This window comes from Triticum aestivum, chromosome 1A (assembly GCF_018294505.1).
Source record: "Triticum aestivum cultivar Chinese Spring chromosome 1A, IWGSC CS RefSeq v2.1, whole genome shotgun sequence".
NCBI lineage: Eukaryota > Viridiplantae > Streptophyta > Magnoliopsida > Poales > Poaceae > Triticum > Triticum aestivum.
In genome coordinates this window covers 440262401-440285916 of record NC_057794.1, presented here as the reverse complement: position 1 = coordinate 440285916, position 23516 = coordinate 440262401, and positions in this window count along the sequence as shown.

Here is a 23516-nt window from a genome sequence, read left to right as displayed (position 1 = left end):
TCCGTTAATACGTTGGGCTGTTTTCATAGCGTCATCAAATACGGCCTATTAACGATGGCCCGTTATGGTCGGCCCATGAACGGACGATTCCAACTCTAGCCCGTTTATGGCCAGAATGTGGTCTGTTTGGCTCATGTTTGGCCAATCGATCATACAGCCCGTATAAGGCCCATTGATGATACGGCCCGTAGAAGGCCCACTGTTTCTACGTCCCGTAGAAGGCCCACTGTTTATACGGCCCATAGAAGGCCCACTGTTTCTACGGCCCGTAGGAGGCCCAATGTCACTACAGTAAATATTAGCCCATGGTTATTGTGGCCTAGTTTTAAAAAATAGGTTATTGCAGCCACTAGCAAACCGCAGAAAAAGAATTGCACTGACTACAAGCAAACAAATAAACAAGACAACAAGGAAATAAATAAGCAAGCAAATTACACTAGGCTATCACGGCTATTACACATATTACATCCACTAGACATCAAAGTTCGCCACCAGTGCAAATATAGGGAACACAACAGCATATAAACGCCGCAGCAAAACAAGTCCAGAACTGAAACCACTTCAGAAGAGCTCAAGAAACAATATCCTGGGTACCCATAATGCTGGCAAGATGCTTAGCAAGCTTATTAACTTTCTCTTGTTTGGCGCTTAAGTCCTCCAGCGCTTGCTGTTGCACCAGAAAGTATGCATCTGAATTCTGCGGGGACTTCCTCAGTCCTTCGACTTCCTGTCCATAACATCTGATCGATGTCTTTCAACTTGAAGTTGAGACTCAAGAAGCTGAACTGATTCAGGAAACGAGTTCGAAGAGTTGATGCTAGCAGTGGTAGCTAGTAACTCAAACACTACATCAAGACATGACTTTGGGGTTGTCTCAGTGTCTTCAATATAGTTTTTATCAGCTTTCTTGGAGACCAACAGGGATGTCTCACTATCTTGAACCTTATCTGCATTACTTCCTTTACCATTGTGTAACAGGATACTCTTCTCCAATATTTTATCCGCGTTCTAAAAGAGAAACAAACAAACACATCTCAGGTTTACAATGTAGTATATGAAACTCATTTTGGTAAACCAGTTCAGTAGTAAGGTGGACAGGATAACAACATGAAACAAACATATATCTATGTAGTATGGTCACTGTATGGTCTATATCATTCTAGTTTATGTTGCCAAATCAAGATAGATACAGTTCGAATCATATCTATTGAAGACAAAGCAGCATAGACAGAATATAAGTGTGGGAAACTACACAGTAATAACAACACTTGTAATGTGCATGGCATGAGAACATAACTGTTTGTTCAATTGAGACTGAAATCAACATAGAGCAAGTTACAATAGCAAACAGCCAAACACGTTGAAGAAACAGGTTTAAAACATACCTGTTGCACCATTGGAGTTTCAATTGCATCCTTCAAATTTGAAATTAGTTGGTATCAGTAAATACAGTGATGCAAGAGCAAAGTAGTGTGAACCATAGCTACGGAACCTGACCTGAGAACAATTCTTCTTCTGCTTTAAGTGTTGACTTCGGGTTCGGAGTGGTGGTCCTCGTGATTTGGGCACTGCGGTTGCCTTACTAACTGCTCGTGTTTGGGTGCTATGCGGTGGAGATGGTACCGTGTCAACGGGAACTGGGTGTCTATCTGCTGGGGTTGGGGTTAGAAGGGGTGTAGCTGGTTCTCTGTCCAACTGGGTAGGGGTACAATCTGCATGAGTGTGGGTTATGTGTGGTGGGGCTGGTTCTTGGGCAAGTACAACTGTGGTTCTATCTGCATCGATAGGTAGCACGATCTTTTCTAAAGACCGTGTTTTTACTCCCACAGATACTGCCATCACTCCCTCCAATTGAAATGGCTGATAAACAAGAAAAGTAATTGAATTTACAGACATTGTAAGATAGATAGGTGCAATGGATAGTAGGGAAGAAAACAAGGCATGAAATAATTCACATTTATGTTGTCTAAGCAAACAGAATAGCAGGACATAATTTCACATATATGATGGCTAATTAAACAGGATAGCATGACACAATTTCACATGTATGATGGATAACTAAACAGGATGGAATGACATACTTCAAAATATGATGACTATGTAAACGGGATGACATGATATAACTATACGATGTGTCTATTAAAGTGGTTGGCATGCCATAAATCACAAACATGCCGTCGATGGAAACATGATGGCATGATATAATTCACGGATAGAATGACATAATTTAAAATATGATGACTATGTAAATAGGATGAGATGATATAACTATATTATGTCTTTAGAAAATGGGTTGGCATGCCATAATTTAGATACATGCTGTCTATGTAAACATCATGGCATGACATAATTCAAATATATGATTTATATACTAAGGAAGTGAGCAGAGGGCAATCACATATATGATGTGTCAACTAAGGAAACATCATTCAATATTGTGTATATGATGTAAAAACTAAGCATTGCAATACAACATATGCATTATATGAGTAATATAACCGTCGATGTCAAAACCGGCGGATCTCGGGTAGGGGGTCCCGAACTGTGCGTCTAAGGCGGATGGTAATAGGAGGCAGGGGACACGATGTTTTACCCAGGTTCGGGCCCTCTTGATGGAGGTAAAACCCTATGTCCTGCTTGATTATTCTTGATAATATGGGTAGTGCAAGAGTTGATCTACCACGAGATCGGAGAGGCTAAACCCTAGAAGCTAGCCTATGGTATGATTGTATGTTGTCCTACGGACTAAAACCCTCCGGTTTATATAGACACTGGAGGGGGCTAGGGTTACACAAGGTCGGTTACAAAGGAGGAGATATACATATCCGTATTGCCTAGCTTGCCTTCCACGCCAAGTAGAGTCCCATCCGGACACGGGACGAAGTCTTCAATCTCGTATCTTCATAGTCCAACAGTCTGGCCAAAGGATATAGTCCGGCTGTCCGGAGACTCCCTAATCCAGGACTCCGTCAGTAGCCCCTGAACCAGGCTTCAATGACGATGAGTCCGGCACGCAGTGTTGTCATTGCAAGGCGGGTTCCTCCTCCGAATACACCACAGAAGAATTTGAATACAAGGATAGTGTCTGACCCTGCAAAATAAGTTCCACACACCACCGTAGAGAGAATAATATTACCATAAATCTAATATGCTGACATGTTTTGGCAGCATGACATCACGCCACGACCCGATAATTATTTGAACCGTTTTTCTTTAACCAGCCCCGCACATAACAAGAGGCGGTTTCTTGACACGTCTTGTCAAAGCAGAGATCGTGTTCCCCTTATTACGGGATTCTCATCAATACGGACGTGGGTGACCCAACCATGCCTAGGACTCCTAGATTTTAGGCAAGTCCCAAACGGCCACGAGGAGGACGCTTGATATTCACCCTCTTTATAAAGGGACAAGGTTGTTACTTTTTTCCCTCCCGTGCTCAATCGAATCCCTCCCCCGCCTCGAGTTCTAACACCCAAAGCCAAGGTCAGGTGCTTCGGACCTTCAATCATGTCCGGATCTAGACTTCAAGGCCAGTGGATGTCTTCCTCCGTCATGGAGGAGGACATCAAGAAGTTGAGGGAGGCCAGATATCTCACCGCCAAAATTTCGCATAGGCTGCCCGCCCGAGGGCAGGTCGTCCCTACTCCCGAACCCAACGAGAGCGTTGTGTTAGTCTCCCACTTCCTCCGAGGACTAGGCCTCGCTCTGGATCCCTTTGTCAGGGGTCTTATGTTCTATTACGGGCTGGATTTTCACAATCTGGCCCCGGACTCCCTTCTTCACATCTCGTCATTTATTGCCGTTTGTGAGGCCTTCCTCCGCATTACCCCTCAGTTCGGCTTGTGGCTCAAGACCTTCGATGTGAAGCCAAAGATGGTCGAGGGATAGTACGCAGCATGCGGAGGTGCTTTAATAAGCAAAATTGCTGATGCTCCATGGCCAAAGGGTTCCTTTCCAGAGGTATCCGAATTGTGGCAACGGGAGTGGTTTTACATCACAGCTCCCCGAAGTGCCAAGTGGGTAGCTGTCCCCACCTTTCGCTCGGGCCCTCCACCACAACTGATGTCATGGATCAGCAGGGGACTGAACTGGGGTCCAGCAAAGGACGTGCCAATACTGCAGAGCCGTATCCGAGATCTCTTCGAGGGAGATTTCAATATGGTTATGGTAATGCGAGTCATGCTGGTTCGTCGAGTCCAGCCTTGCAAACGCCGGCCCCTCCGCATGTGGGAATTCAACCCAGAAGGACCGCGTACTATTCAGAATTTCCTTGGCATGACGCATGAGGAGATGTACAAATCGTTCTTCGGACCCCAAATAGAGTGTCCGGACACTACCGAGGACGTGGGCCTGAGCAGCAACCGCACCGCTGCCCAAGTAAGTAATCCCATGGCCGAACACACCATCCTTTTATTTATCATGACATCATTCTGAAGAATCGCTCTTTGACCAGGACTAGATAACAAAGGCGAAGATGATTCGGTGGTCGGCCCCCCTTCCTGATGGCTTGGACAATCTGGTGCTGGAAAAGATGCTCGAGCCAACACCTTGTCCGGTGCCCTCAAAGGAAGATGAAGGGGGAATAAAGAGGGCGAAAGCGGGCCTCCATCGCTACCTATTCCAACCGAGGGAATGAGCGCCTCCGCAAGGGAGGATAACCGAGGGGAAGAATCTGACATTCTCTCTCCCCGGGGAAGGAAGAGGACTACCTCCGAAGATCCGAAAATCAAGGTTTCCAAATGGGAGAAGAAATCTCCGCCAGAGGGTCCTGCCTCAGAGGGTGTTCTTGCCGCACAATGTCCGCACGGGGATCAGCCCTCTAACGAGCTGTAAGTAATCAAAAGGTATTTAATAGTGAAGATATCCTACCTTACTACTGAGGAAAATAACCGAAGTATTTATCTTGCAGTTTGGATCTTAGCCCTTCTCAGTTGAGCTCGTCTTCGGGGGATCTTCTTCCGGAGATGACGGAGAGCAAAACGCCTCCCCCTACCACACCGCCTTACGAAGTGGGCGACCCTGAGGTGTCGTCGTGGAGGGCTTCTCCTGATCCGGCAAGGCCAGAAGGTAATCCTATGGCCACCCTAAGTCCTCAGTATCCGGCTCTCGAAGAGAGCAATCAAAAGAGTCCGGCACCGTCTGGTGCGCGGCCGGATGTACGGAGGGATCTGCTGGAGAAGGCGGCTATCTCAGAAGAGCACTGCACATTGATGGGTATGGTGATTGAAAGGATTTCGTCCGCCGAAAGCGGGCTGCATGAAGCCTTTATGAGTCTACTGACGGGTTTTGAGGTACGTGAAATGATGTATATTTTTGAAAGTACCGCACATTTTTAGATGTGCCCTGTGTAGATAGTAGCCCCTGAGACTCTGGTTGTCGTCGAAAACGGCAACAAACAGAGGATCATAGTCCCAGGCAATAACCAGACTGCCTTTATGTGCAGGTAGTGGAAGCTCCGGTGGCTAGCCGGACTGATGGGTATGCCGAACTAAAGCGGCAGCTGGATGCGGCAGATGCCGACATCGTGCTTGTCAACGAGCGGCTTGACGAGGCACAGGGTGAGTGTCCTTTCTGGTGATCGTCACATAATAAGAGCAGCGTGATGCCAGTATCTTTAATATGTTGTGCTGCAGATGGAGCGGCCACCATGGAGACCCTTCGGGCGGAGCTTGCCCGAGCCAAGGAGCAAGCCAAGAGTAGCAATGCGGCTGCTTTACAGGCGGCCGAAGATTTAAGGGCCGAACAGGCTGTACATTGCGAGAGCAAAGAAAAAAATTGCCAAGATGGCCATGGAGTTAAAAGATGCTGCTGACCATTACCGGCTTCTTGAAGAGGAAAATCGGGCGAAAGTGATAGACCTGGAGAAGGCCCGGGTGGCTGCCAAGGAAGCCCGTTCCAAAATTAGAGCGACGAAGGAGGAGCTGAATCAGGCTGTAGATATCGTGTCTGGGAAGCCTTCCTTGTTGCGGACTAAGTTCGGAGATCCGAAGTATGCTCCTCTGGACCGGCTATGGAGTTCTGCGGACGTGTACATGGATTTGGCTACCAGCGCTGCTGATGTCGCCGAGTACTTCAAGGATTAGAAAGGTCCCGAAGTGGAGAAGTTGTTCTGGTCACAGTTTCACACTCCAGTCCGTCTGCTGCTGCTGAATGAGCGATTGACCGGTTGGGCCGAGCTCCATAGATTATCCAGACTGGCCATGAGGTCCGTTGTGGATCATTTGTGGCCAGGAGGGCCAAGGCCAAATAGCTACTTTAGCTTAGTGCAACAATTCCTTGGCGTTGTGCCACGCATCGATGCTGTGAAGAGGTCGGCGTGCTTAGAAGGCTCGCGGATGGCCCTTGCCCGTGTCAAAACATACTGGGCGGAGATGGATGCCACCACTGTTGCGACATAGGGTTCGGCCATAGGCCGAGTGGCTGCCGAGCACTACTTTGAAGAAGTTCTTGAAGGCGCTCGTTCAATAGAGGCTCAGTGCTCGAAGAATATTATGTTTGAGTGACATGTATTCCCATTGTAAAAACAATGTTTTATTGAATTTATCAAAGCTATATTTATACTTTTGCCCAAAAGTGCTATGATGCCTCCTGTGCGGTCGTTTATGTATATAACATGAAAGATTGCAGTCGTCGGCTTCAGCCCCCACGCATATAATGCGGGGGTGTTCGTAGAAGACGCATGTTCACACTTGATCCAACATCTTGGTCCATTAAGGAGGTGATAATGCAGTGAACTAGGCAACCGGACTATAATGCTTTAACACTTTCACTTAGCCAGAGGAGTTTGAGAGTGGGGCTACTATATAGCCCCTGGTGGCTCCGCACTCATCCGAATTCGGGGTGCGTACATGCCTGGCCGGGAAGCGGCCCTTCATTAAAGCGGAGGAATCCCGAAGATTCCACTAGGTCATCGAGTGGTTACCAGTCTCACGCTATATCATGACAGTCAGTTTTCGGCTTTCTCTACTGAGGTGCTCGTCTGGATGAACCAGGGCACAATCGCAGTAGTTCTCCTGGTGCCGCCTTAGCCGATAGAGCGGAATGTAAGGCAGCAAAACACAGGAGCCGGGCAAACCCAACATTTGACCAAAGACATGATTTGGAGTTGATGCATATAAGGCCAAATTCACGACGTTGAACACTCCCTAAGTTATTCGGTCTTTATGATGTAAACCGGGCCTAAACAGTGCCCTTTGTAATAAGCCCCTGGTGTCTAGGTACGTGCAATATTCTGACGTGGCCACATGCCAATACGCCAGCATCCTTCTCAATTGTACTGAGAATCCGGGGGATGTGTATCAACAAGAGACAGTAAAAAAGGTTTACGCAGGGTTTTAATCTAAAGAGAATCCTTGGAATGGGTCCCTGCTGCACGTCTGCGCCTGTGTCTCCGTTGTGCCGTATTCTGGACGGGTGTAGCATGATGGTCATCTGAAAAAGAGAGGAACTTAATTGAAAAGTTGCCGTGCAAAAGGTAAGTTATACTAAATAAACAATATATAGTTCAAAATGAGTAAAGTTGAGCCTGATTGCCATTTGTGCGTGCGCGTTGAGCCCCTTGTATTATAATAGGGGTATAGCAATCAAACTTGTATCAATTACATATAGCTGTACCGAACTCGTCCAACCGTGTTCGTGGTCTTAACAACCTGTCAGATGCTTTAGTTGGTGAGGCCGTTTAGTGTGCGGCCGCCAAGGCAGCCGCACGGTCTTCCGCGCGCAAGGAGCGGTCAATATTTCCATTTACTGTAATGATGCCACGTGGACCGGGCATCTTAAGCATGAGGGAAGCGTAATGTGGTATTGCGTTAAAGCGAGCGAAAGCTTCATGTCCGAGTAGTGCTTGATAGCCACTTTGGAACGGAGCGATGTGGAAGGTTAAATTTTCGCTGCGGAAGTTATCGAGGAAGCCGAATATAACCTCTAGTAGCAGGGAGCCCGTGCAATGGGCCTTTGGGCCTGGCGTTACTCCTTTAAAGGTAGTATTGCTGCGGCTAATTTTTGTTGGGTCTATCCCCATTTTGCGGTCTGTGTCCTGATATATCAAGTTTAAACTACTGCCGCCGTCCATCAGGACTCGTGTGAAGTGGTATCCGTCAATTATCGGGTCTAACACCAAGGCATCCCATCCTGCACGCCGGATACTTGCCGAGTAATCCTGATGGTCGAAGGTGATCGGTTGGGACGACCAGTGGTAGAACTCCGCTGTGATAGGCCCTGGGACATGTGTCTCTAGGAGTGCCGCTTTGTTTCTCCCCTTTGTCACGTGCAACACCTTTACTATTTTAACTTCTGGTGGGAATTTCTTTTGTTCCCTAGTGCTTTGCTTGCGAGGCTCGTCCTCGTCTTCGCTTGGTATATCCTGCCCCTTGTGTTCGGCGTTGAGCTTGCCGGACTCCTTGAAGACCCAACATTCTCTATGGGTATGATTTGCAGGTTTATCGGGGGTTCTGTGGATCTGACATATTTTGTCCAGAATCTTGTTTAGGTTGGACAGTTCGTCTTTGGTGCCTTTGGAGGGTAGCTTTTGCTGACCTAGCCGAGAGCTTCTGAATCCGGCATTTACCGCCGTGCTCTTCGGGCTGTCTTCTTTACTCCGGCGCTTGTTTTTGCTGCGTCGTGGTTTCCCGTTTTCATCCCTGACTTCGGATGTACTTGGGTCGCTGGTGCTGCACCGGGCTAGCCAGCTGTCCTCGCCCGCGCAGAAGTGGGTCATGAGGCTTGTTAATGCTACCATTGTTCTTCCCTTTTCTTGGCCGAGGTGTCTGGCGGGCCATTCGTCTCGAACGCTGTGCTTGAAAGCTGCTAAGGCTTCGGCATCCGGACAGTCAACTATTTGGTTCTTTTTAGTGAGGAACCTGTTCCAAAGCTTTCGGGCTGACTCTCCAGGCTGTTGAGTTATATGACTTAAATCGTCTGCATCTGGTGGTCGGACATAGGTCCCTTGAAAATTTGCCCGAAAAGCATCTTCAAGCTCTTCCCAGCTTCCAATGGAGTTTTCGGGGAGGCTTTTAAGCCAGTGCCGAGGTGGCCCTTTGAGCTTGAGGGGTAAGTACTTGATGGCGTGGAGATCGTCTCCTCGAGCCATGTGGATATGGAGGATGTAGTCCTCAATCCAGACCCCAGGGTCTGTCGTTCCGTCATACGCCTCTATGTTTACGGGTTTGAATCCCTCTAGAAATTCATGGTCCAGTACCTCATCGGTGAAACATAGGGGGTGTGTGGCACCCCTGTATTGTTGGGGAACATAGTAATTAACAAAAAATTCCTATGCACACGCAAGATCATGGTGATGCATAGCAACGAGAGGGGAGAGTGTTGTCTACGTACCCTCGTAGACCAAAAGTGGAAGCGTTAGCACAACGCGGTTGATGTAGTCGTACGTCTTCACGATCCGGCCGATCAAGTACCAAACACATGGCACCTCCGAGTTCTGCACACGTTCAACTCGATGACGTCCCTCGAACTCCGATCCATCCGAGTGTTAAGGGAGAGTTTCGTTAGCACAACGGTGTGGTGACGATGTTGATGTTCTACCGACGCAGGGCTTCGCCTAAGCACCGCTACGATATGACCGAGGTGGATTATGGTGGAGGGGGGCACCACACACGGCTAAGAGATCAAGAGATCAATTATTGTGTCTTTGGGGTGCCCCCTGCCCCCGTATATAAAGGAGTGGAAGAAGGGGGAGGGCCGGCCCTCTCTATGGCGCGCCCTAGGGGAGTCCTACTCCCACCGGGAGTAGGATTTCCCCTTTCCTAGTAGAACTAGGAGCCCTTCCATGTAGTAGGAGTAGGAGGGAAGGAAAGGGAAGGGAAAAGGAGAAGGAAGGAAGGGGGCGCCCCCTCCGTAGTCCAATTCGGACCAGCCCATGGGGAGGGGTGCGGCCACCCTTTGAGGCCTTTCTCTCCTTTCCCATATGGCCCACTAAGGCCCAATATGAATTCCCGTAACTCCCCGATACTCCCGAAAATACCCGAATCACTCGGAACCTTTCCGATGTCCGAATATAGTCGTCCAATATATCGATCTTTATGTCTCGACCATTTCGAGACTCCTTGTCATGTCCCCGATCTCATGCAGGACTCCGAACTCCTTCAATACATCAAAACACATAAACTCATAATATAACTGTCATCGTAGCGTTAAGCGTGCGGACCCTACGGGTTTGAGAACTATGTAGACATGACCGAGACACGTCTCCAGTCAATAACCAATAGCGGAACCTGGATGCTCATATTGGCTCCTACATATTCTACGAAGATCTTTATCGGTCAAACCGCATAACAACATACGTTGTTCCCTTTGTCATCGGTATGTTACTTGCCCGAGATTCGATCGTCGGTATCTCAATACCTAGTTCAATCTCGTTACCGGCAAGTCTCTTTACTCGTTCCGTAATACATCATCCCGCAACTAACTCATTAGTTGCAATGCTTGCAAGGCTTATAGTGATGTGCATTACCGAGTGGGCCCAGAGATACCTCTCCGACAATCGGAGTGACAAATCCTAATCTTGAAATACGCCAACCCAACAAGTACCTTTGGAGACACCTGTAGAGCACCTTTATAATCACCCAGTTACGTTGTGACGTTTGGTGGCACACAAAGTGTTCCTCCGGTAAACGGGAGTTGCATAATCTCATAGTCATAGGAACATGTATAAGTCATGAAGAAAGCAATAGCAACAAACTAAACGATCAAGTGCTAAGCTAACGAAATGGGTCAAGTCAATCACATCATTCTCCTAATGATGTGATCCCGTTAATCAAATGACAACTCATGTCTATGGTTAGGAAACATAACCATCTTTGATCAACGAGCTAGTCAAGTAGAGGCATACTAGTGACACTCTGTTTGTCTATGTATTCACACATGTATTATGTTTCCGGTTAATACAATTCTAGAATGAATAATAAACATTTATCATGATATAAGGAAATAAATAATAACTTTATTATTGCCTCTAGGGCATATTTCCTTCAGTCTCCCACTTGCACTAGAGTCAATAATCTAGTTCACATCGCCATGTGATTTAATTCCAACAGTTCACATCACCATGTGATTAACACCCATAGTTCACATCGACATGTGACAAACACCCAAAGGTTTACTAGAGTCAATAATCTAGTTCACATCGCTATGTGATTAATACCCAAAGAGTACTAAGGTGTGATCATGTTTTGCTTGTGAGAGAAGTTTAGTCAATGGGTCTGCCACATTCAGATCCGTTAGTATTTTGCTAATTTCTATGTCAACAATGCTCTGCACGAAGCTACTCTAGCTAATTGCTCCCACTTTCAATATGTATCCAGATTGAGACTTAGAGTCATCTGGATCAGTGTCAAAATTTGCATCAACGTAACCCTTTACGACGAACCTTTTTGTCACCTCCATAATCGAGAAACATATCCTTATTCCACTAAGGATAATTTTGACCGCTGTCCAGTGATCTACTCCTAGATCACTATTGTACTCCCTTGCCAAAATCAATGTAGGGTATACAATAGATCTGGTACACAGCATGGCATATTTTATAGAACTATGGCCAAGGCATAGGGAATGACTTTCATTCTCTCTCTATCTTCTACCGTGGTCGGGTTTTGAGTCTTACTCAACTTCACACCTTGTAACAAAGGCAAGAACTCCTTCTTTGACTGTTCATTTTGAACTACTTCAAAATCTTGTCAAGGTATGTACTCATTGAAAAACTTATCAAGCGTCTTGATCTATCTCTATAGATCTTGATGCTCAATATGTAAGCAACTTCACTGAGGTCTTTCTTTGAAAAACTCCTTTCAAACACTCCTTTCTGCTTTGCAGAATAATTCTACATTATCTCCGATCAACAATATGTCACACACATATACTTATCAGAAAGGTTGTAGTGCTCCCACTCACTTTATTGTAAATACAGGCTTCACTGCAAGTCCGTATAAAACTATATGCTTTGATCAACTTATCAAAGCGTATATTCCAACTCCGAGATGCCTGCACCAGTCCATAGATGGATCGCTGGAGCTTGCACATTTTGTTAGCACCTTTAGGATTGACAAAACCTTCTGGTTGCATCGTATACAACTCTTCTTTAAGAAAACCATTAAGGAATGCAGTTTTGACATCCATTTGCTAGATTTCATAAAATGTGGCAATTGCTAACATGATTCGGACAGACTTAAGCATCACTACAGTTGGGAAAATCTCATTGTAGTCAACACCTTGAACTTGTCGAAAACCTTTTGCGACAAGTCGAGCTTTGTAGATAGTAACACTACTATCAACGTCCGTCTTCCTCTTGAAGATCCATTTATTTTCTATGACTTTGTCGATCATTGGGCAAGTCCACCAAAGTCCACACTTTGTTCTCATACATGGATCCTATCTCAGATTTCATGGCCTTCAAACCATTTCACGGAATCTGGGCTCATCATCGCTTCCTCATAGTTCATAAGTTCATCATGGTCTAGTAACATGACTTCCAGAACAGGATTACCGTACCACTCTGGTGTGGATCGTACTCTGGAAGACCTACGAGGCTCTGTAGTAACTTGATCTGAAGTTTCATGATCATCATCATTAGCTTCCTCACTAATTGGTGTAGGAATCACTGGAACTGATTTCAGTGATGAACTATTTTCCAATTCAGGAGAAGGTACTATTACCTTATCAAGTTCTACTTTTCTCCCACTCACTTCTTTCAAGAGAAAACTCCTTCTCTAGAAAGGATCCATCTTAGCAATGAATATCTTGCTTTCGGATCTGTGATAGAAGGTGTACCCAATAGTTTCCTTTGGGTATTCTATGAAGACGCACTTCTTCGATTTGGGTTCGAGCTTATCAGGTTGAAACTTTTTCACATAAGCATCGCAGTCCCAAACTTTAAGAAATGACAACTTTGGTTTCTTGCCAAACCACAGTTCATAAGGCGTCGTCTCAAACGGATTCTGATGGTGCCCTATTTTAAAGTGAATGCAACTGTCTCTAATGCATAACTCCAAAATGATAGCGGTAAATCAGTAAGAGACATCATAGATCGCACCGTATCTAATAAAGTATGATTACGACGTTTGTACACTCCATTACACTTTGGTGTTCCGGGTGGCGTGAGTTGCGAAACTATTCTGCATTGTTTCAAATGTAGACCAAATTCATAACTCAACTATTCTCGTCCACGATCAGATCGTAGAAACTTTATTTTCTTGTTACGATGATTTTCAACTTCACTCTGAAATTATTTGAACTTTTCAAATGTTTCAGACTTATGCTTCATTAAGTAGATATACCCATATCTGCTTAAATCATCTATGAAGGTGAGAAAATAATGATATCCGCCACGAGCCTCAACATTCATCGGACCACATACATCTGTATGTATGATTTCCAACAAATCTGTTGCTCTCTCCATAGTACCGGAGAACGACGTCTTAGTCATCTTGCCCATAAGGCACGGTTCGCAAGCATCAAATGATTCATAATCAAGTGATTCCAAAAGTCCATTTTTATAGAGTTTCTTCATGCGCTTTACACCGATATGACCCAAACGGCAGTGCCACAAATATGTTGCACTATCACTATCAACTTTGCATCTTTTGGCATCAATATTATGAATATGTGTATCACTACGATCGAGATCCAACAAACTATTTTCTTTGGGTGTATGACCATTGAAGGTTTTATTCATGTAAACAAAACAACAATTGTTCTCTGACTTTAAATGAATAACCGTTTTGCAATAAACATGATCAAATCATATTCATGCTCAACGCAAATGCCAAATAACATTTATTTAGGTTTAACACTAATCCCGAAAGTATAGAGAGTGTGCGATGATGATCATATCAATCTTGGAACCACTTCCAACACACATCTTCACTTCACCCTCAACTAGTCTCTGTTTATTCTGTAACTCCTGTTTCGAGTTACTAATTTTTAGCAATTGAACAAGTATCAAATACTCAGGGGCTACTATAAACACTAGTAATGTACACATCAATAACCTGTATATCAAATATACCCTTGTTCACTTTGCCATCCTTCTTATCCACCAAATATTCAGGGCATTGCCGCTTCCAGTGACTATTTCCTTTGCAGTGTAAGCACTCAGTTTCAGGCTTTGGTCCAGTTTTGGGCTTCTTCACGGGAGTGACAACTTTCTTGTCATTCTACTTGAAGTTCCCTTTCATTCCCTTTGCCCTTTTCTTGAAACTAGTGGTCTTGTCAATCATCAACACTTGATGCTTTTCTTGATTTCTACCTTCGTCGATTTCAGCATCACGAAGAGCTTGGGAATCGTTTCTGTTATCCCTTGCATATTATAGTTCATCATGAAGTCCTAGTAACTTGGTGATGGTGACTAGAGAACTCTGTCAATCACTATCTTATCTGGAAAATTAGCTCCCACTTGATTCAAGCGATTGTAGTACCCAGACAATCTGAGCACATGCTCACTACTTGAGAAATTCTCCTCCATCTTTTAGCTATAGAACTTGTTGGAGACTTCATATCTCTCAACTTGGGTATTTGCTTGAAATATTAACTTCAACTCCTGGAACATCTCATATGGTCCATGACATTCAAAAAATGTCTTTGAAGTCCCGATTCTAAGCCGTTAAGCATGGTGCACTAAACTATCAAGTAGTCATCATATTGAGCTAGCCAAACGTTCATAACGTCTGCATCTGCTCCTGCAATAGGTCTGTTACCTAGCGGTGCATCAAGGACATAATTCTTCTGTGCAGCAATGAGGATAGTCCTTAGATCATGGTCCAATCCACATCATTTCTACTAACATCTTTCAACTCAGTTTTCTCTAGGAACATATCAAAAATAAAACAGGGGAGCTAAACGCGAGCTATTGATTTACAACATAGATATGCTAATACTACCAGGACTAAGTTCATGATAAATTAAAGTTCAATTAATCATATTACTTAAGAACTCCCACTTAGATAGACATCCCTCTAATCATCTAAGTGATCACGTGATCCAAATCAACTAAACCATAACCGATCATCACGTGAAATGGAGTAGTTTTCAATGGCAAACATCACTATGTTGATCATATCTACTATATAATTCACGCTCGACCTTTCGGTCTCAGTGCTCCAAGGCCATATCTGCATATGCTAGGCTCGTCAAGTTTAACCTGAGTATTCTGCGTGTGCAAAACTGGCTTGCACCCGTTGTAGATGGACGTAGAGCTTATCACACCCGATCATCACGTGGTGTCTGGGCACGACGAACTTTGGCAATGGTGCATACTCAGGGATAACACTTATCCCTTGAAATTTTAGTAAGGGATCATCTTATAAAGCTACCGTCGAACTAAGCAAAATAAGATGTATAACAGATAAACATCACATGCAATCAAAATCTGTGACATGATATGGCCATCATCATCTTGTGCCTTTGATCTCTATGTCCAAAGCATCGTCATGATCTCCATCATCACCGGCATGACACCATGACCTCCATCATCTTGATCTATATCAATGTTTCGTCACATGGTCGTCTCGCCAACTATTGCTCTTCCAACTATTGCTATCGCATAGCAATAAAGTAAAGCAATTATTTGGCACTTGCATCTTATGCAATAAAGAGACAACCATAAGGCTTCTGTCAATTGTCGATAACTTCAACAAAAACATGATCATCTCATACAACAACTTATATCTCATCACGTCTTGACCATATCACATCACAACATGCCCTGCAAAAACAAGTTAGACGTCCTCTACTTTGTTGTTGCAAATTTTACGTGGCTGCTACGGGCTTAGCAAGAACCGTTCTTACCTACGCATCAAAACCACAACGATAGTTTGTCAAGTTGGTGTTGTTTTAACCTTCGCAAGGACCAGGCATAGCCACACTCGGTTCAACTAAAGTTGGAGAAACCGACACCCGCCAGCCACCTGTGTGCAAAGCACGTCGGTAGAACCAGTCTAGCATACGCGTAATGTCGGTCCGGGCCGCTTCATCCACCAATACCACCGAACCAAAGTATGACATGTTGGTAAGCAGTATGACTTATATCGCCCACAACTCACTTGTGTTCTACTCGTGCATATGACATCTACGCATAAAACCTGGCTCGGATGCCACTGTTGGGGAACGTAGTAATATCAAAAAAAATCCTACGCACACGCAAGATCATGGTGATGCATAGCAACAAGAGGGGAGAGTGTTGTCTACGTACCCTCGTAGACCAAAAGCGGAAGCGTTAGCACAACGCGGTTGATGTAGTCGTATGTCTTCACGATCCGGCCGATCAAGTACCGAACGCACGGCACCTCCGAGTTCTGCACACGTTCAACTTGATGACATCCCTCGAACTCTGATCCAGCCGAGTGTTGAGGGACAGTTTCATCAGCACGATGGCGTGGTGACGATGTTGATGTTCTACCGATGCAGGGCACCACCTAAGCACCGCTACGATATGACCGAGGTGGATTATGGTGGAGGGGGGCACCGCACATGGCTAAGAGATCAAGAGATCAATTATTGTGTCTTTGGGGTGCCCCCTGCCCCCGTATATAAAGGAGTGGAGGAGGGGGAGGGCCGGCCCTCTCTATGGCGCACCCTAGGGGAGTCCTACTCCCACTGGGAGTAGGACTTCCCCTTTCCTAGTAGAACTAGGAGCCCTTCCATGTAGTAGGAGTAGGAGGGAAGGAAAGGGAAGGGAAAAGGAGAAGGATGGAAGGGGGCGCCCCCCTCCCTAGTCCAATTCGAACCAGCCCATGGGGAGGGGTGCGGCCACCCTTTGAGGCCTTTCTCTCCTTACCCGTATGGCCCACTAAGGCCCAATACGAATTCCCGTAACTCCCCGGTACTCTCGAAAATACCCGAATCACTCGGAACATTTCCGATGTCCGAATATAGTCCTCCAATATATCGATATTTATGTCTCGACCATTTCGAGACTCCTCGTCATGTCCCCGATCTCATGCAGGACTCCGAACTCCTTCGGTACATCAAAACACATAAACTCATAATATAACTGTCATCATAGCGTTAAGCATGCGGACCCTACGGGCTTGAGAACTATGTAGACATGACTGAGACACGTCTCCGGTCAATAACCAATAGCGGAACCTGGATGCTCATATCGGCTCCTACATATTCTACGAAGATCTTTATCGGTCAGACCGCATAACAACATACGTTGTTCCCTTTGTCATCAGTATGTTACTTGCCCGAGATTCGATCGTCGGTATCTCAATACCTAGTTCAATCTCGTTACCGGCAAGTCTCTTTACTCGTTCTGTAATACATCATCCCGCAACTAACTCATTAGTTGCAATGCTTGCAAGGCTTATAGTGATATGCATTACCGAGTGGGCCCAGAGATACCTCTCCGACAATCAGAGTGACAAATCCTAATCTTGAAATACGCCAACCCAACAAGTACCTTCAGAGACACCTATAGAGCACCTTTATAATCACCCAGTTACGTTGTGACGTTTGGTGGCACACAAAGTGTTCCTCCGATAAACGGGAGTTGCATAATCTCATAGTCATAGGAACATGTATAAGTCGTGAAGAAAGCAATAGCAACAAACTAAACGATCAAGTGCTAAGCTAACGAAATGGGTCAAGTCAATCACATCATTCTCCTAATGATGTGATCCCGTTAATCAAATGACAACTCATGTCTATGGTTAGGAAACATAGCCATCTTTGATCAACGAGCTAGTCAAGTAGAGGCATACTAGTGACACTCTGTTTGTCTATGTATTCACACATGTATTATGTTTTCGGTTAATACAATTCTAGCATGAATAATAAACATTTATCATGATATAAGGAAATAAATAATAACTTTATTATTGCCTCTAGGGCATATTTCCTTCATGTATTTGGGTGTACCATGATGTTCGGATGTTTGTTGTGTTGCATTGCATACTGGAGCACGCTTGTGTGGCCCGTATATGGATCTCGTTGCGCCGTCCTTTTGATGCAAGCCCTCGCGTGGATCGCGTACTGGCTTATGTGTGGCATCGTTTGCCGCTCTATGTTGGCCACGAGGTCGTCTGTCCGACCAGATGGCCGTTTTGTTTTTCAATTGCGGGGGATCTAAGGCCTCCTCATCGAATTCAGGTAGCAACTTTCGCTTCGGGTAGCTCTTGGTGTGGCGATGACCGGCGTACTTCGCTGCAGTGTTGAGTACTTCACTCCATCTGATTCTGAGTGTGTCTTGTGCAGCCCGGAGCCTTTGCTTCTGCTTTTTCAGACTCCTCGCAGTGGCAACAAGCCTTTGATGGGCATTCTGTTGCTCCGGGCGCCTGTCCGGTGTGATGTCGTCCGGACTGTTATCTTCGACGGAGTCGGGTTGTTTGGTTTGATTCTTCGTGTTGCCGTGCTCGGACGATGGTTCAATGCTATGTTTGCCGTCCGCTGGCTCGCCTTGCTCTATCACTGGGTTTATATGATCGCTATTTCTGCGGAGGCGGGATTTGGAGTGGCGCTTACGCCGCCGCTTTGACTGCTTCTCGAGGGAACAATCCTTCGATGTGTCCTTCCGCTCTTCGTCGTTGTTTTCTTTGGGTGCGTCCACCATGTATACATCATATGATGAAGTGGGCGTCCAGTGCCCTGTGGGCAGTGGTTCATGTCCGTCTCCTGCATCGTCATCCATACCGTCAATGTCTTCGGAGTCGAAGTCGAGCATGTCGGTCAAATCGTCGATAGTGGCTATTAAGTGGGTGGTGGGCGGGCGGCGAATTTCTTCGTCATCCGCATCCCAATCCTGCCGGACATAGTTCGGCCAGGACTCTCCTGACAGGGAGAGAGACTTTAATGAGTTCAGTATGTCGCCGAAGGGCGAGTGCTGAAAGATATCCGCGGAGGTGAACTCCATGATCGGCGCCCAATCGGATTCGATAGGCACGGGCGCAGGCGGTTCGGAGTCTTTGGTCGGGGAAGAATCCGGTAGTTCGGCGTCACGGCTCCCATGAAGTGTAAGGTCAATACTCGGCTCAATCGCCACTGAGAATACGACCTCCGTGGCGGGGTCTATCCGCCCATCCATGGATGGCACAGTTGGCTCCGAATTGAGGGTCGGAGCGGTTCCCGATGCGTTCTCCTCAGCACTGTCCGATGGTAGAGCTAAATCATGGTCATTGTGACCATGAGGTGCACTCGGCAGGGGCTCGAATCCGTCGAAGATCAAGTCTCCGCGGATGTCGGCCTTGTAGTTTAAGCTTCCAAACCTGGCCTGGTGGCTAGGGGCGTAACTCTCGATCTGCTCCAGATGGCCAAGCGAGTTAGCCCGCAGTGCGAAGCCGCCGAATACAAAGATCTGTCCGGGGAAAAAAATCTCACCCTAGACTGCATCGCTATCGATGATCGAAGGAGCCATCAGGCCTAACGGCGACGACACAGAGGATCTCCCAATGAAAGCACCCATGTCGGTGTCAAAACCGGTGGATCTCGGGTAAGGGGTCCCGAACTGTGCGTCTAAGGCGGATGGTAACGGAGGCAGGGGACACGATGTTTTACCCAGGTTCGGTCCCTCTTGATGGAGGTAAAACCCTATGTCCTGCTTGATTATTCTTGATAATATGGGTAGTACAAGAGTTGATCTACCACGAGATCGGAGAGGCTAAACCCTAGAAGCTAGCCTATGGTATGATTGTATGTTGTCCTATGGACTAAAACCCTCCGGTTTATATAGACACCGGAGGGGGCTAGGGTTACACAAGGTCGGTTACAAAGGAGGAGATATACATATCCGTATTGCCTAGCTTGCCTTCCAGGCCAAGTAGAGTCCCATCCGGACACAGGACGAAGTCTTCAATCTCATATCTTCATAGTCCAACAGTCCGGCCAAAGGATATAGTCCGGCTGTCCGGAGACCCCCTAATCCAAGACTCTCTCAATAACCCTGCCAAGTTTGAGAATACACCTCAGGGGGATAATAGGACTGGTCATCTGCCTCTGAATCCTCCTCTGAAGAGCTATCTGTAACCAGCAAGATATCTGCTTCAGCAAGTAGCATTGTCTGCTCCGAAGACCTTGTTTTCACTCCAGATTTCTCCATCACCAATTCAAATGGCTGCACAGGAAGAGCAGTTGAATATACAAACATTGTCGACAAAAGCAATGAGAAATAGAAAAAAAGGACGGCATGATATAATTCACATATATGACGCTTGCCTAAACAGCATGGCATTGCATAACTCACATACATAATGCCTTGCAACAAGATAACATTGCATAATTCACATATATAATGTCTTGCAACAAGATGGCATTGCATAATTCACATATATGGTAATTAGACACTAAACAGGTGGCATTCACACAAAGCATGTCTAAACTAAGCAAATGACATAGCAATGCAAGATACCATACACACGATATGAGCAACATAACCCTGCCAAGTTAGGGCATGCACCTCGGGGAGGGGGGAATATGACTGGTCATCTGTCTCTAAATCCTCCTCTGAGGAGCTATCGGTAACCAGCAAGACATGCGCTTCGTCAGATAGCATTGTCTGCTCTGAAGACCTTGTTTCCATGACCGTGCCGAATGGCTGATGCACGGGAAGAGTAATTGAATGTACTAAAATTGTTGAAAAATTTAACACGCAATAAAAAATGATGGCATGATATAATTCACATATAAGATGACTGGCTAACCAGGGTGGCATTGCCAAATTCACATATATGATGTCTGGCTAGACAAGATGGCATTGCATAATTCACATATACGATAAAGAAACTAAACAGATGGCATTGACACAAAGCATGTCTAAACTAAGCAGATAACATCTTTAATGTATACAGTAAGCAATGCAAGGCACCATATGCATGATATTACCAACATTAGCATGCCAAGTTAGGGCAAAGACCTCATGGGGTAAATAGGAGTGGTCTTCTCCTTCTGAATCCCCCTCAGAACAGTTATCTTCCTCTTGATTACGATCCGAAATGGGTGGAGGGGGGCTGCCTTTGCGCCCACCATGGAACGACGTCTGCATGAAATTTTATTGCCACGCAAGGCTCGTCTCTTTTGCTCTACATGACCAGTTCCATTGTGTACAATAACCAGCATGCATAGGAATAAAACATAGTGAGATTATGTAAGGAGTGCATGCACAAATCCAGAGTGATGGTAGCAAACTGTGGATAGACCCAAAACCAATGATAGCAGGCAGATAATAGCTTTAGTTAAAAAATACAGATAATGGCTCCTTTAATGTTTGTTTGCACCCAACATGAAACTCATAGTAGACACCGGAGATTAACCAGATAGTAGACAGATAGTACTGATTGCTGCCCCAATATGTACCCCACAACCATTTAAAAACTCAAGTTTCAGCATTAGTTTGGACCTGACTCGGAGTCTAATAGGTGAACACGATGATAATGTAGCTTGTCATCATATTAAGCGACGCATAATGTAAACAGACACGGAAGAGTGCGACCTCTCTTGCGGACCCGTGTAGTCCTCAAGGTCATCTGCTCAGTTGATGATGGTAATGCAGTTGCCGTGGCTGTCGGCGGTGGGGAAGAAGATCTGAGGCAGCAAAAGGCAGTCTGGAGAGCGAATCCCTGTTGTGATGAACCTTTCTGTCGTTGGAGCAGCTGAGCTGGGGTGGAACACAGCGCCGCAGGAGCAGGACAAACCACACAAGGTTTTCTTTGACACATATCTATAGTAGAAGTAATTGAGTAAGGGCTTGTTTGAATTTGAGGATTCTAACAATGCAGGGATAGGAAATAGACAGGAATAGGATAGGAATGCATGTGCAAAACAGAGAATTTAAAAACACAGGATTTCCGCCAATCTGGGTGTTTGATTCACAACAATTGGAAGATCATAGGATGCAAAAAAGCATGGTGAGATTAAGTCAAACCACAAGAAAATGTACGGTTATAATGCTATTATGCTACTATCTCTTAGTCTTGTGCTTGATGAATAGGAATATGAAAAGGAGGAGAGGTGGAAATTAGAATTCCTATGATTTTTCTTTCAAGGAGACACTAAAGGAACAAATCCTACAGTTTTCATTTGCTCCATTCCTTTGCACCAAATTCATGAAAAGTAGTACCATTGGAAACTTTCCAATTCCGATGTTTTTCATTCAATTTTCCTTTCAAGCACTGACGATTCTAGTAGGCAGGCTTGAGCAAGGAAAATCCTACACTAAAAAAATGTTTTTGTGCTACTTCTATTACTTTGGACCCAGGCCACTGCCATACTAGCTCAACTCCCAAGGCCATCAACAAATGCATAGCTCAAACGCGCAGAGATAAATAATGATGGTGTTCAAGAGAGTCCATCAAGGATAGCTAAGTTGCCTGGTACCTCACTGCTTGTCATATAGTAGGATAAAATAATCATATTTCTCGTTACTACGAGTGCTTAGTGGACAATATATATAACATGTAGAGTAAAAAAGAGATGCAACAAGTGTACAACCTCTTTGGCGAAGCCATGTCGATCTCAGCGTGATTGGGTTGGCCGGTGAGGATGCTCTGGCTGACTTGGCTGTCGGAGGAGGGGAAGAAGATCTTAGGCGTCTGGAGATGGAGCCCGAGGTACTGCTCCGCTGTGATGGAGGGTTTCATCGTTGGAGCAGCTCCAGTGAGTTGTACGACGCCGAGGCTGAAGCAGGACAAGAGAGACAACGAACAACGTTAACCTGAGTGGAATTCTAATAGCATCTCCAATACATGACGTAAAATACATAACCACAAAGTTCTAGATGTAAAATACATCAGCCGCTCATCTCTGAACTTAACTGTCGAAACTGAATTTAACTGTCGAAACTGAACTGAACTGTCGAAACTGAATTTTGCTGTCAAAACTGAACACACTAGCAAGGTGAGACTACACGTCGGTCGACTGACTTTTTCATCTCTGGTCAGTCAATTTTGCAGCCATTGGATACGAAATCAAGGGCCTGCGGTTCATCTCTTCAACCTCCACCCCCCTGAGCCGCCAGCCACCACCGCCAAACAGTAGCCTCCCGCCGCCCCGCCCGCCAAGAAAACACTCGCCACCGCCGGTCCGCCGCCACCTCGGCCATCCCTCTAGCCCCCCCCCCCCCCCGTGCCAAGCTTTTTCTCCGGCGATCCCCACGCCACCGCCCTGCCAATGCCCCACCACCGCCGGCGACCACCGCCCCCATCTTGAACCCTAAGATAGATAGTGGGGCACCTCTCCGGCAAGCCCCTCCCCGTTGCGGCTGGTTCTTCCTTCACCCCGGTGAGCCCCCCCACCCCACCCCCTAAAAATCGACTGACCCAAAAGTCGATTCAGTCGATTGAAGTGTAGATAAATTGGAGCAGCATCGCAAGCAAGAGCAAGAGCGAGACCAGCAGCGCGAGCAAGAGCAATAGCAAGAGTAGACCAGGCAGGGGACCGAGAGCAAGAGCAAAGCAGCAGCGAGAGCGAGAGCTAAAGCAGCAGCAGCTCCTACTGATGTGGACATCGCCGCCGTGGAGGAAGTGGCCGGCGACGCCGCCGTGGATGGAGCCGTGCCTTGTCGGCTCGGGACCGAGCGCCGG